This window comes from Rhincodon typus, chromosome 38, assembly GCF_021869965.1.
Source record: "Rhincodon typus isolate 14 chromosome 38, sRhiTyp1.1, whole genome shotgun sequence".
NCBI lineage: Eukaryota > Metazoa > Chordata > Chondrichthyes > Orectolobiformes > Rhincodontidae > Rhincodon > Rhincodon typus.
Genome location: NC_063369.1, coordinates 17,203,841 through 17,219,157, shown reverse-complemented (window position 1 = coordinate 17,219,157; position 15,317 = coordinate 17,203,841). Strand labels below are relative to the sequence as shown.

The window sequence follows — 15,317 nt, the reverse complement described above, 5'->3', positions numbered from 1 at the left end:
CAGAGACAGCATGGGACGGGGTCAGGGGCACAGAGACAGAGACAGCACGAGGTCGGGGCACCGTGGGCATGGGGTCAGAGACAGCAATGGGACGGGGTCAGGGGCACAGAGACAGCATGGGACGGGGTCAGGGGCACAGAGACAGAGACAGAGACAGCACGGTGTCAGGGGCACAGACCGCACAGCACGCGGTCAGGGGCATCACGGGCGTGAATGGAGCAGCTGTGCACCCTAACACCACCAGTCCCATGCCCATCCCTCAAGCCCCTCCCCATCCCCACCTCAACTCTCCACCCCTGACCCCAACACCCACCTGCCCGCTCCCCCCCCACACGCCCCCAAAACACACAATCTGACATCCTTGCCCACTCTGGCGTACGTGTGACTCCAGCCCCACAGCAATGAGAGTGGCCTTTCAACGCCCTCTGAAATGGTTGAGTATACCCCTCATGTCAGGGGCAAGGGTTGGTTTGGGGGTGGGGGGGGAGGGGTGGTGGTGGTGGTGGGTAACTGGAAGGCAGCTTTGCCAGGACGCCCACCTCCCGAGATTTCCAATGGTCACGTTTCTCCTTTAATTAAAGAAGGAACCTGCTATGCTTTGTCGTTGACTTAGAGAATTATTTCAATTCAGACTCCACAATTCCCAACAGGATGTTTATCTTCCAATTAAACAACTGGAATTAGGGTGAAGGGAGGAGTCCGAGAAACAGGCTTCATTGCGCCATTCAGAAACGAGGATGCAATTTCTGAGCCACACAGTTGGTTTTAGCTCCTCCAGGCAAGGCACTATTGGAGTTTTACCAGGAATCTCTCTCCCTTTCCTCACTTACAGCCTGCCTGCACCTGTCAGGTTTCTAATGGACCGTCGTTCTTGCATAAACCATGGGGATCCAGTTTTCAATCCAACCCTCTCCAGCACAGAGTGGCACAACCTGGTTTCCAAACCAAACTATTTTCTATCAACCTGTTAGCACATGTTGTAACACAATTGGCAGAACTGGCAGGGTTTAAACTCAGACCTTCCAGCTCAGTGGCAGACCACCACCAGCTCCTCCTGATGTTTTACTTGGCCTTTTCCGAGCTCCCTTTAAGATCGTTAATTGTGGTTCAACAGGTAACACACTCGCCTCGGGTTATGAGTTCAAGCCCCTCTCCAGAAAATCAACAACAAAAAAATCACACCCAGTGCAGTGCTGGAGGTCAGGAGAGGCCAGAGATAGACAGGGAGCATGGGCTAAAGACAGTGACATAGGCTAATATGTAGAGACACCACTCCCTGAGAAAGAGACAGGAAGGAAGCATGTTGTTAAATTTGAGAGGGTGCAGAAAAGATTTACAAGATGTTGCTGGCATGGGGGTGCGGGTGTGGTTTAAGAATGGGCTTACTTTGCCTGGAGCGTAGGAGGGCTGAGGGCTATCAAATCATGAGGGGCATGGATAGAGTCAATAGAGAAGGTGTTGTAGGAGAGTCCAAAACTAGACAGCATAAGTTTAAGGTAAGAGGGGAAAGATTTAAAAGGAACCTAAAGGGGTAACTTTTTTACGCAGAGGACGCTGCCAGAGGAAGGGGTGGAGGCTGGTAAAATTATAACATTTAAAAGTGCTAATGATGTGCTAATGAAAAGGAGGTTTAGAGGGATATGGGCCAAATGCTGGCAAATGGGACTAGATTAATTTAGGATATCTGGTCAGCACAGACGGGCTGGGCCAAAGGGTCTGTTTTTTTCCTTTATTCATTCACGGGATGAGGGTGTCACTGGCTAGGCCAGCACTTATTGCTGTGGGTCTGGAGTCACACGTAGGCCACACCAGGTAAGGATGGCAGTTTCCTTCCCTAAAAGGACATTAGTGAACCAGATGGGTTTTCCTGACAATTGACAATGGGCTCCTGGTCATCATTTGATTTTTAATTCCAGATTTTTATTGAATTCAAATTCCACCATCTGTGGTGGATTCGAACCCAGGTTCCCAGAACCCTAACCCTAACCCTAACGCAGGCCCCCAGAACATTACCCGAGTCTCTGGATTAACAGTCCAGTGATAATTCCACTAGGCCATCACCTCCTCCCTACTGTATGACTGTGCGGCTGTGTCAAAGTGAATTGATTTCAATGGGTGTAGCTGGCCACAATCAGGAGGGGGAATCCACTGCCACAGGTCACATTCACAGCTGGAGACATCAAACGGGAAACACAAGGCCAGAGGCTGGGTCAATACACAAAGGGGGGAGGGAGGGACAGCTGGCACCAGTCAGACTAAAGGGGCTTATACACTCAGATATACAAACCGAGCAGATATTTCAGACCACTCATCATTTGGTGAGCGAGACACAGACTGCGTCAGTTATACAGCCCGAGAGACCCAGTCTCTGTTGGTCAATAAAATATTCTGTGCTTAAACATGACAAAGTGACGCATTCTGTACAGGTCCACACAGTTTGCAGTGTGTGTATTTACAGAGTTTTTCCAATTAACTCTCTCACACACACACACACACACACACACACACACACACACACACGGTCATTAGTGAACCAGATGGGTATTTTCCAGCAGTGGTCAATTCAAACCCATTTCCCCAGAACATAAGCCTTGGGCTCTAGGTTCCTAGTTCTGTGACATTACCCCTACCCCACTGCCTCCTAACAAGACCCCATTCCCAACAGTGACAGAGGTGGAGTCTCTACTCCCATCCCAAACCCTCTCTCCATTGCCCACTGCCCCTGGTTGCCCCTCACTCCTAGCTGCTGGTGATTGGAGAGATCTGGTTCACTAATGTCCTTCAGGGAAGGCAACTGCCATCCTTACCTGGTCTGGCCTACATGTGACTCCAGACCCACGACAATGGGGTTGACTCTGAACTGCCCTCTGGGTAATTAGGGATGGGCAATAAATGCTGCCTGGCCAGTGACGCCCTCGTCCCATGAACGAATTTTAAAAACAGATGGGGAGAGGGTGTTTCCCCTTGTGAGAGAGTTTAGGGCCAGGGGGCATCATCTCACAATAAGAAACGACACATTTAAGGCAGAGATGAGGAGGAATTTCTTTTCTCAGAGGGGAGCGAATCTGTGGAATTCTTTACCACAGACGACTGTCAAGGCTGGGTCATTAATTATATCCAAGGCCGAAATGGACAGATTCTTAATCAGGAAAGGAATCGTGGGTTATTGGGGAAAAGGCAGGAAAGTGGAGCTGAAGCTTCTCAGATCAGCCACACAGTCTCATTGGCGAAGTAGAACTGATGGGCTGAATGGCCTATTTCTGCTCTCGTGGCTGATGACTGCTATAAAAACCCATCTGGTTCACTGTTACTGGGAGGGAATCTGCTGCCCTTACCCAGTCTGGCCTACACGTGACTCCAGGCCCACAACAACGTGGTGGATTCTACGCTCTGACCCAGCCCTAACAAGGCACTGAGTTGAACGGCAACTAGGGAAGGGTAAGAAATGCTGGCCTTACCCAATAATATAGTCATATCCCATGAAAGAATTAAAAAGGAGAAAGTGTTTTGAAAAGCCTGATTTAAACTGTCAACCTGTCTCAATTTCCACACTACGTCAACCATCATTATTGCATATCCCAGGGCGAAACTTCCCTCAGAGTAGCATTTCTGGCAACAACTTGCATTTATATAGCACCCACAATGTAGAAAACGTCCCGATGTGCTGCACAGTGCCCATTACCAAACAGACTTAAAGACACCAAGTACAGAGATATAATGAGATGCCATCAGAAATGTGATCAGAGCCAGTTTTTAGGGAGCACCTTAAAAATACAGAAAGAAATCAAAGCGGTGAGTTTTTCAGAAAGAAAATTCCACGGCTCAGGAGCTCAGGATCACAGCACGGCCACCAGGCAAGTTGGGATTTATGGGGTGGAGGGTCAGAGGTTGTAGGAGCACATGTATCTCAGAGGGCTGTGGGCTTGGCACCAATAGAGTCCGTTTCCCTGCTGCATGACCCTTCAGTCCAACCTGTCCATGCCAACCATAAAGCCAAGCTAAACTAGTACCACCTACAAATTTGCTGACAACACCACCATAACATAGTCAAAATACAGAAGGGAGACAGAGGGCTTGTTGATGTGGTTGATTGACAACGTCTCTCTCAACGTCAGCAAAACTAAAGAACTGATCAGACGTCAGAAAGAAAGGAGGAAAACACATCCTCATCGACATCAACAGAACTGAGGTTGAGAGGGTGAAGAGCATCAAGTTCCTCAGAGTGACGATAACCGACGACCTGTCCTGGACTTCCCACACAGATGTGATAGTCAAGTAGACACAATAACACCTTTTCTTCCTCGGGTGGCTCACGTAATTTGGCATGTCGATAACATCCCTCACCAACTTCTATAGATGGACCATTGAAAGCAGACTGCCCAGGTGCATAATGGCCTGGTATGACAACTGCTCTGCCCAAGACCGTAAGGAACTACAGAAGGTTGCGTGCACAGCTCAGACCATCACGGAAGCCAACCTTCCAACCACAGACTCTATTTACACAGCTCACTGCTGCGGAGAGGCAACCAACATCATCAAAACCCATCGCACCCTGGTAATGATCTCCTACAACCTCTTCCGTTAGGCAGAAGATACAGAAACCTGAACACACGCACGAGGTGGTTCAGGAACAGCTTCTTTCCGGCTGTTATCAGACTGTTGAATGGACTCTAGCCTCAAATAATGTAACTTGTCTGTCTAAGTCTTTTTGATCCATACATCCTTTGCTTGCTGTGATCTGCCTCTTAAACAAAGCTTTTTACTGTATTTCGGTACATGTGACAATAAAATCAATCAACACCTGCCTGCACTTGGCCTATATCCCTCCAAACCTTTCCTACTCATGTGCTTGACCAAATGTCTTCTAAACGTTGTAACTGTACCCGCATCCACCACTTCCTCAGGAAGCTCACTCCACGCACGAATCGCTGTGTAAAAAAGTTGCTCCTCATGTAATTTTTAAAAAATCTTTCTCCTCTCACCTTAAAAATATGCCCCATAGTCTTGAAATCCCCCACCCTAGGGAAAAGACACCTGCCATTCACCTTATTTATACCCCTTCATGATTTTATAAACCTCTGCAAGGTCACCCCATTAACCTCCGACACTCCAGTGAGAAAAGTCCCAGCCGATCCAGCCTCTCCTTACAATTCAAACCCTCCACTCCCAGCAACATCCTGGTAAATCTCTTCCGAACCCTGTCTAGCTTAATAATATCCTTTCTATAACAGGGTGACCAGAACTTCACACAGTACTCCAGAAGAGGCCTCACCAACGTCCTGAACAACATCAATATGGCATCCCAACTCCTATACTCAAAGGTCTGAGCAATGATGGCAAGCGTGCTAAACGCCTTCTTAACCACCCTGCCTACATGTGACGCAAACTTCAAAGAATGATGGGATACAGAGATAGAGGGCTGGGGTTGGGGGAGGCGAAAGAGGTCACAGAGGGATTTTTGAATATGAAGGTGGAAATTTTATAGTAGGGAACATATTGGAGAGGAGCAAATGGCCTAGTGGTATTATCACTAGTCTATTAATCCAAAGACCCGGCTAATGTTCTCGGGGCCCCCAGTTCAAATTCTGCCATGGAAAATAACTGGAGTTAAGAATTTACTGAAGACCATGAATCCATTGTCAGTTGTTGGAAAATCCCAACTGGTTCACGAACGACCTTTAAGGAAGGAAACTGCCATCCTTACCTGGTCCAGCCTACATGCAATTCCACAGCTACAGCAATGTCATTAACCCATAACTACCCTCTTAAATGGCCTAGCAAACCACTCAGTTGTATCAATCAATATATTTTCTCAAGAAAGAAATAAAACTAGACAGACCACCTGGAATTGACTTAGGTACCAGAAAAGACAATGGCAGATACAGCCCTGTTGGCCCTCCAAAGTCCATCTAACATTCATGCCACACAAATGCCAGGCAATGTTTATCTCCAATAACAGACAAACTGATCTCCACTCCTTGACATTCAATGGTGTCCCCATCACTTAATCCCCATACTATCAACATCCTGGGGATTACTATTGCCCAGAAACTGAAGCAGACACATCACATAAACACAGTGGCTACAAGAGCAGGTCACAGATTAGGAACACTGCAATGAGTAACTCACCTCCTGACTCCCCAAAACCTGTCCACCATCTACGAGGCACAAGTCAGGAGTGTAATGGAATACTCCTCACTTGCCTGAATGGATGTAGCTCCAATAACATTGAAGAAGCTTGACACGATCCAGCACAAAGCAGTCCCCACTTGATTGGCACCACACCCACAAGCATCCGCTCCCTCCACCACCGACGCTCAGTAGCAGCAGTGTGTACTATCTAGTTGCGCTGCAGAAATTCACCAAAGATCCTCAGACAGCACCTTCCAAACCCATGACCACTTCCATCTACAAGGACAAGGACAGCAGACATATGGGAACACCACCCCCTGCAAGTTCGTCTCAAAGCCACTCATCATCCTGACTTGGAAATATATCACGATTCCTTCAGCGTCGCTGGGTCAAAATCCTGGAATTCCCTCCCCAACAGCATTGTGGGTCTACTTACAGCAGGTGGACTACAGTGATTCAACAAGGCAGCTCACCACCACCGTTTCAAGGGGCAACTAGGGTAGCGAACAATGCCCATGCCCCACTAGTGAATTTTGTTTTTAAATGCCCAGTAGTATGCAGGGACAGCAAATAATCAGGAAAGCTAATAGAATGTTTTATTTTACGGCAAAGGTTAATTGAATGTAAGATTAGGGAGGTTATACTTCAGTTATACAGGGCATTGGTGGGACTGCACCTGGAGTACTGTGTTTAGTAATGGTCACTGCACTCACAGAAGGACGTTAATGTGTTGTAAGCAGGTTAGAGAAGATTTACTCGACTAATACCTGCAATGAGGGGATTACCTGACGAGGATAGGCTAGACGGGCCCGGCCTGTATCCTCTGGGGTTTAGTAGGGCAAGAGATGACTTGATTGAAACACAAAAGATCCTGAGGGGTCTCAACCCCAAGTGGATCTGGAAAGATCGTTTCCTCTTGTGAGAGGGTCTAGAATTAGGGCTCACTGTTTAAAAATAAGACGCTACTCATTTCAAACAGAGATGAGGAGAGTTATTCTCCCACAGAAAGTCACGAGCTTCTGGAACTCTCTTCCTCAAAGATGGTGAAGCCTTGAATATTTTTGAGGCAAAGGTTCGATGGATTCTTAATAGACAAGAGCATGAAAGATTATTAGGGTGGTGAGGAGGTGGAGCAATGAGATCAGGCGTGATCTTATTGAATGGTGCAGCAAGGTAGAGGGGCAGAGTGGTCTACTCTTGCTCAGGTCTTACCCAATCAACAGATGACCCATAAAGTGTGGGAATGCCCTGAGCTACTGTACCATGGCTAAGACTAAGACTGTCAGACACTGCACAAATAACCTTGTCTTGTATCTTCTACAGCATTTCATTAGTAATGCATTCCTGAGACGTGTAGCTGCTGTTAAACCATAAGAAACAGGAACAGGAGTCGGCCATTCAGCCCCTCAAGCCTGCTATACCATTCAATAGGATCATGGCTGATCCAACATTCCTCACATCCAGTTTCCTGCCCTTTTCCCATAACCCTTGATTCCCCGACTGATCAAGAATCTATCTCAGCCTTAAACATACAAAGGGACTCTGTCCCCACAGTTCCGGGGTAAGTAGTTCCAAAGACTCAACTCTCAGAAGAAATTCCTCCAGCATTTCAGTCTTAAATTGGTACCTCTTTATTCTCAGACCATGCCCTCTGGTCTGCGGCTCTCCCATGAGGGGAAACATCCTCTCAGCATTTACCCTCTCAAGCCCCTTAAGAAACCTACATGTTTCAATGAGATCATCTCTCATTCTTCTAAACTCCAGTGAGTAAAGTCCCAACCTGTTTACCCTTTGCTCATAAGACAGTCCCTCCATACCAGGGATGATCATGATGAACCTTCTCTGAACTACCTCCAATAAAATGATACCTTTCCTTAAATAAGCAGAACCAAAACTGCTCACAGTACTCCAGTTGTGGTCTCACCAGCACATTGTACAGTTGCAGTAAGAATTCCCTACTCTTATACACCAACCCCTTTTAAATAAGGGCCAACATTCCATTTGCCTTCCTGATTCCTGCCACCCCTGTGTGCTAGCTTTCTGTGTTTCATACAGAAGTGCCTCCCTAGAATCTTTATATTGCAGCTTTCTGCAGTTTTGCTCTATTTGAATAATATTGTTTTGTTCTTCCTTCCAAAATGAACAACACATTTTCCCACATTATACTTCATTTGCCAACTCATTGCCCACTTAGTTAACACCCTCTCACAGCCTGCCTTTTCACCTTAGAGACAGAACAGATTGCAGATGCTGGAAGCTAGAGCCAAACATTTTGGAGCTGGAAAAGCACAGCAGGTCAGACAGCATCCGAGGAGCAGGAAAGTCAGCATCTCGGATTGTAAAACGTTGATTTTCCTGCTCCTTGGATGCTGTCTGACCTGTTGTGCTTTTCCAGCTCCACATTTTCTACCTTTCCACCTATTTTTGTGTCACCTGCAAACGTAGCTACAGTACATTCACTTCCTTCCTCCAAGTTAGTAATATATATTGTGAATGGTTGCAGTCCCAGCACTGATCCCTGTGGAACCCCACTGGTCACAGGTCACCAACTTGTAAACAAATCTCTTACCCCCACTCACTGATTCCCACCCATTAGCCATTTCTCTATCCATGCCAATATACTACCTCCACACCATGAGCCCTTAAAAGTTAATCTTTGAGATATCTTGTCGAACATGTTCTCGACATCTAAATACAACACATCAACTGGTTTCCCTGTATCGACTCTACTCGAGACTTCCTCAATAAGCTCTAATAAATTAATCAGACACGATGGTCCTTTCCTGAAGCTATGCTGATTCAGTTTGGATTGGATTATGATTTTCCAAATGTTATATTTTTACTTCCAACATTTTTCCAACAATCGACATTAGATTAACCAGCCTACAGTTACATGCTTTTTGCCTCTCCTCTTTTTTGCAAAGGGCTGTCACATTAGCAGTTTTCCAATTCTCTGGTACTGTTCCAGGATCCGGGGATTTTTGGAAAATTACAACCAATGCATCCATTATCTCTGTAGTATCTCTTTTAGGATCCTAGGAAGAAGCCATCAGGACCCATCTGTCTTTAGCCCCATTAGTTTGGTATTTAGTTCTTCTCCCATGTTCTTTGGTATTAATGGAATGTTCAAAGTATCTTTTAATGTAAAGACTGATGCAAAATATCCATTTAAGTGCTCTGCCATTTCCTTGCTCCCCATAACTATCTCCGCCCCAGAATCATTTTCTAAGGGGACCATATTCACTTGGAACCTCTCTCCCTTTTTATCTATTAAAAGGGGATCTTGTTGACAGTTTCTATATTCCTCACTGATTTGCCCTCAGCATTTATTTTAAGTCCTCCCTTTGCTAGGTTCAGAATTTATCCATTTTCAGGACTATCACTGACATTTGCCTCCATTATATGCTTTTTCTCCCACCAACTTCATACTTGACTTAACTTCCTTGCTTAGGAATAGTTGGTTTATCCCTCTCTTGGAGTCTTTTGTCCTTACTGGGACATTTTCTTGCTGAGAGTCACAAATTACCTCCTTACATACGTGCCACTTGCTGTCATTCCTCCTAATCTATCTGCCCAGTCTACCTTCAGTTAACTCCATTTTAATTTCATTGTAATTCCCTTTATTTAAATTAAACACAGTGGTTTTAGACCCTAGTTTCTCACTCTTTAACTGAGTATTAAATTCTATCATGTTATGATCACTACTTCCTCGGGGACCTTTCATTCGGAGGTCATTTATTAAACCTGCCTCATTACCCATTACCAGATCCAAGATGGCCTGCTCCAAGTCATATTGACCTACAAAGCTATTCATAATGCATTCCATTATTTGGTTGTCATAGCTACCCTTTCCAACTTAACTGGCCCAGTCAACAAGATTAAAATCACTCAATTGTTCTAGAGTCATAGAGTAATACACCGTGGAAACAGGCCCTTCAGCCCAAACTGGTCCATGGTGCCCTCTCAGCGTTCCAATCATCCACATTTGGTCCATATCCCTCTAACCCTTCCCATCCATGTACCTATCCAAACATTTTTTAAATGCTGCTATTGTACCTGCCTCAACCACTTTCTCTGGCAGCACATTCCATATACCCACCACTCTCTGCATGAAGAAGTTGCCCCTCAGGTCCTTCTTAAAGCTATCCCCTCTCAACTCAAACCTACGTCCTCTAGTTTTCAATTCCCCGCCCCTGGGAAAAAGTCTATATGCATTCATCCTATCTGTGCCACTTATGATTTTATTCACCTCAATAAGGTCACCCCTCATTCTCCTACGTTCCAAGGAATAAAATCGTATCCTGGCCAACCTCTCCCTATAACTCAGGCCTACTAATCCTGGCAACATCCTCGTAAATCTTCGTTCCACACTTTCCAGTTTAACTGTGTATTTCCTATAACAGGGTGACCAAAACTGTACACAATACTCCAAGTGCGGTCTCACTAATGACTTATATAACTGTAACATAATGTTCCAACTCCTATACTCAGTGACTCGACCAATGAAGGCCAGCATGCTAAATGCCTTCTTCACCACCCTGTCTCCCTATGACGTTGCTTTCAATGAACTATGTGCTTGTACTCCTAGATCCCTTTGTTCTACAACACTCCTCAGGATCTTACCATTTACTGTATGAGTCCTAACTTGGTTTGACTTTCCAAAGCGTAACACCTCACACTTATCTGTATTGAATTGCATTTGCCAATCTTCAGCCCACTTACTCATCTGATCAAGATCCGTCTGCAAGTTTTGCTAATCTTCCTGGCTATCAATGATACCTCCTAATTTTGCATCATCTGCAAACTTACTAATCATGCCTTGTACATTCACATCCAGATCATTTATGTAAGTAACTAATAACAAAGGTCCCAGCACTGACCGCTGTGGCACACCACTAATCAGAGGCCTCCTGTCTGAGAAACAACCTTCAACCATCACCCTCTGCTTCCTATCATCGAACCAATTTTGAATCCAATTAGTTAGCTCTCCCTGGCTTCCATGCGAGCTAACTTTCATGACTAGCCTGCTGTGTGGGACCTTGTCAGAGGCCTTCCTTAAATCCATATAGACAACATCCACTGCCCTACCCTCATCTATCCTCTTGGTTACCTCTTCAAAAAACTCTAAAGTATTTGTCAGACATGACTTCCCGTGCACAAATCCATGCTGACTATCCCTAATCAGACCGTGACTATCAAAATGTTGGTTGATCCTGTCCTTTAGTATCCTATCCAATAACTTGCCCGCCACTGATGACAGGGTCACTGGCCTGTAGTTCCCTGGCTTGACTTTGCTACCTTTTTTAAACAATGGAACAACATTAGCCACCCTCCAGTCTTGCAGAACTTCACCTGTGGCTAAAGATGAAGCAAAAATCTCTGCAAGGGCCTCTGCAATTTCTTCCCTAGCCTCCCACAACATGCGAGGATGGACTTAATCAGGCCCAGGGGATTTAATGCACTTTAAGGCTCTATTCTTCCTAAATGCTCCTCTTGGTTGATTAATGGCCTTTCCCACAGAGTGGCTACTGTTTGTGTACGCAACTCCTAACAACATCTTTTCTTTGCTGTTTTTTTGCCTCCACTCAAGAAGACTCTACATCATCCAAGCTTCAAATCATCTCTCACAACTGTCCTCACAACAACACCTCTACTTCCTCGGGAGGCTAAGGAAATTCAGCATGTCCATGAGGACTCTCACCAACTTTTACAGATGGACCATAGAAAGCATTCTATCTGGATGCATCATGGCGTGGTACGGCAACTGCTCTGCCCAGGACCATGAGAAACTACAGAGAGTCGTGACCACAGCCCAGTCCGTCACATAAGCCAACGTTCCATCCATTGACTCTAACTACGCTTCTTGCTGCCTCGGGGACGCAGCCAACATAATCAAAGACCCCTCCCATCCTAGTTGTAATCTCTTCCAACCTCTTCCCATTGGGCAGAAGATGCAAAATTTTAAACAGACGTACCTACCCTAACCCTAATCCTTCCCCACTATTAGACTTCAGAATGGACCTCTCTAATATTAATTTTAAATGTTGATCTCGCTCTATGCACCTTCTCTGCAGCTATAACATTGTATTCCTCGCTCTGTTCTATTACCCTGATGCACTTTGTATGGTATGAGTCACCTGTACTGAACGCAAAACAAAAAACTTTTTTACTGTACCTAGGTACGTATCAATAATAAATCAAATCATTGCCTATTAAAAGCACTCCCCACCATCCTTTCCACCCCTCCTGTCTCTCCAAAAGGTCAAATAACCCTGAATGCTAATTTCCCAGTACTGATTCTCTTGTTAACACACTTCTATAAATGTGATCATATTTATTTACCTCAATTTGCACTGTCAGTTCATCTACCTTATTCCAAATGCTTCACAATTCATAGCCTTGAGTCTTGCCTTTTTAATCATTCCAACCTTTCCTTGCCATTTAAAAGGCAGCCCACCCTGACACTGCAAGATTCCAAGAACAGTAAGGACAAGAGAGCAGAGCTGATCACTGGGAGGATAATTAGTGACCAGGACATTGACGGGGAACACCCTGGCTCCCATACAAAATGGTGCTGGGAGATTTGGACCCGCCTGACAGGCCTGTGGGATTAATAGAGAGACAACATTGCAGACCATGCAGCACTCCTGCACTGGAGCATTGGCCAGGAGTTTGAATCCCTGTCCTACCTGGGGTGGGATTCGAACCCACAACCTTCGAGCGCGCAAGAGAGACGGGTGGTACCGCCAACACCCTGGGGAGACACTGTTACCCAGGGATACTCCTGGGCAAGGAAGGCAGCGGTGTCTCAATCCAAAGTGTCAGGTTTGGAACTGGGGGTTGGAGGGGGCAGTGATTCATCTCAGGCCATTCCCCCAACAGCTCCTGCTTTCTCAAAATGTTCCATGGCAGGATATTGCAGAGACACTCAGGAGCACTTCCTGGTAGCAATGACGCTAATGACTGGGAGGGGTTTGCTACCAATTGGGTCTTTTTCTCTAGCGGCAGCCTGATGGCCTATCATAGGCATCAGTGCTAAGGCCCCAGCTATTCACATGATATATTAATGATTTCAGTGAGGGACCTATTCATTTTGCAGATGACACAGAGCTGGGAGGGAGTGTTGTGAAGGGGATGTAGAGGTGTTTCAGTGTGATTTGAGCAGGCTCAACTTGTGGGCAAATGCAGTACAATGTGGATAAATGGGAGGTTATCCACTTTGGTCACAAAAACAGGAAGGCAGATTATTATCTGAATGACGATAGGTTGGGAAAGGGAGAGGTGCAATGGGACTTGGGTGTCTTGTGAACCAATTGCTGAAGGTAAACAGCAGGCGGTGAAGAAGGGGTGTTATGAGATTCAAGAACAGGGATACCTGGAGTGTTTTCAAGGAGGAGTTAGATATAGTTCTTAAGACTGAAGAGATTAAAGGGTATGGGGAAAAAGCGGGAACAAGGGACTGACTTGAATGATCAGCATGATCCTATTGAATGGGGGAAGCAGGATTGATGGGTTGAATGGCCCTGCTGCTAATTTCTACAGTTCTAATCATTAAAAATGGCACTAACTTGTCGATGGATGGCTGTAACACGTTGGGAATTGCAATGTCTTCGTAGTGAGGAGGGCAGCAGGAAATTGGACATATCCTACTCTCCAGGCCCCGTTACCTCATGGGACGAACCGCCCAAATGTTTGTGGGTCCGGGATGGTCCTGCTCAGTGACATGGGGCAGAATCCAACAATCCGAGCGGGCGTCATCCTCAAACAGAGGGAAGGCTGAGCACTCTGACCTTCCCCGTACCCCCAACTCGGCTCTCTCTGTCTCTTCGATATCCTCCCGGCCTCAAGACGGTCAAAGCAGGTAAACAAAGAGGGGACCCTTCGTTCCCAATCCAGGACACAACCATCCAACAATCAAGGTTGAAATTCTTCAACCAATCCAAAACAACAGGGCGGTGTTTTAAGCGCTAATTTATGGGTGAGTGGACGAGCCTTGTTTTCGGGAGAACAGTGACTTGGCTCGTGGATCTTTAATTACACAGGCTCTGGAGTACTGATTACTGTCCTGCTCCCAGTTGTTGGTGTGTGATCACCAGATCGCTCAGACTTTGAAAACACAGGCCCAAACACTGCCACTCCTACAGAAAGCCTCCCTTCCTCGAGCTGACCTCTCTGTGGTTATATTAGTGAGCCCAGCTCCCTGCTGTTACAGCCAGGCTCCTAGGCCTAGTCTTTTTCCTCAGGGAGGGGGGGGGCAAATAACAGGGAACCAGATTCCGTAACATTGTCAGTTGGGAGCTAACTTTCTGTCCCTCGACTCCTGACGGCTGAATTTAAACACGTTTCCCCCCGCAGCCGTGTATCAAAATGTTTGGCTGTGTACTTTGTCGGCCTAGTCGCAAGGCTTCGGGCGCCATGAGGTAGCATGCAACAGTGGAAAAAAAAACCGTTTGAGCACCAACCACACGCCCACCACATCTCAAAGGTCATTTTATGACGAGATTCCTCACAGCCCTGGAAAACATGTTGGTGGTTGAGAGATTAGAGGGTGGAACAAAAATTAAAGCTAAAAGTAAACTTGGCAGAGCACATTTTCACTCTTAGCCACAGAGCAACACACAGACAAAGACAAAAATGAACTGTCGGGGGCAGATCCGGCTTTTCCAAGCTCGCTCTCCAGCCTTGGTAACTCCACGAGACACCGCACTAAGCTTGGCCTATTCTCTCTACTGCACCCGCCCCCCTCCTCCCCAACCCCCTGCCACTTCTAACCAAGATGGCACCTTGGGTTACAAAGCAACTGCAAACTAGCAAAAACCAACCCAAAATGCTCAACATTGTCAAACAAACAAAACTGGGCGTCAAGCTGAGCAGATAAAAGGTGGATTTAAAGCACACCTTTTTAAAAAGAAAGGAGAGTCAGAGAAAGGCAGAGATATTAAAGGTCTTCAGACCCCAGCAACTCGTCCACTGACGGTCAACGATGAGAGTTGTGGAGGTATTTAAAGAGGCAGTCGATTTTGAAATAATCAGGGAGATGACGGTGAGGTTGAGAGGGATTGAGGCCTGGGACAGATGGGCTGCGATCTTCTTGAATGGCAGGCTGGATAGAGGGTATTATAGAACAGATGGTGGAGGCTGGCGGGGATGGAGAAGGTTCATTGGGGGCTACAGGGTTTGAAAAC

The 15,317-nt window shown here is 46.1% G+C and overlaps 1 protein-coding gene across 3 annotated transcripts in view; it reads right to left on the bottom strand.

The window, feature by feature from the left end:
• The window catches only part of LOC109915447 (lysophosphatidic acid receptor 1-like), a 64,253-nt gene that overhangs the window by 2,933 nt on the left and 46,003 nt on the right, over positions 1-15,317 (bottom strand). The window lies entirely within an intron of this gene.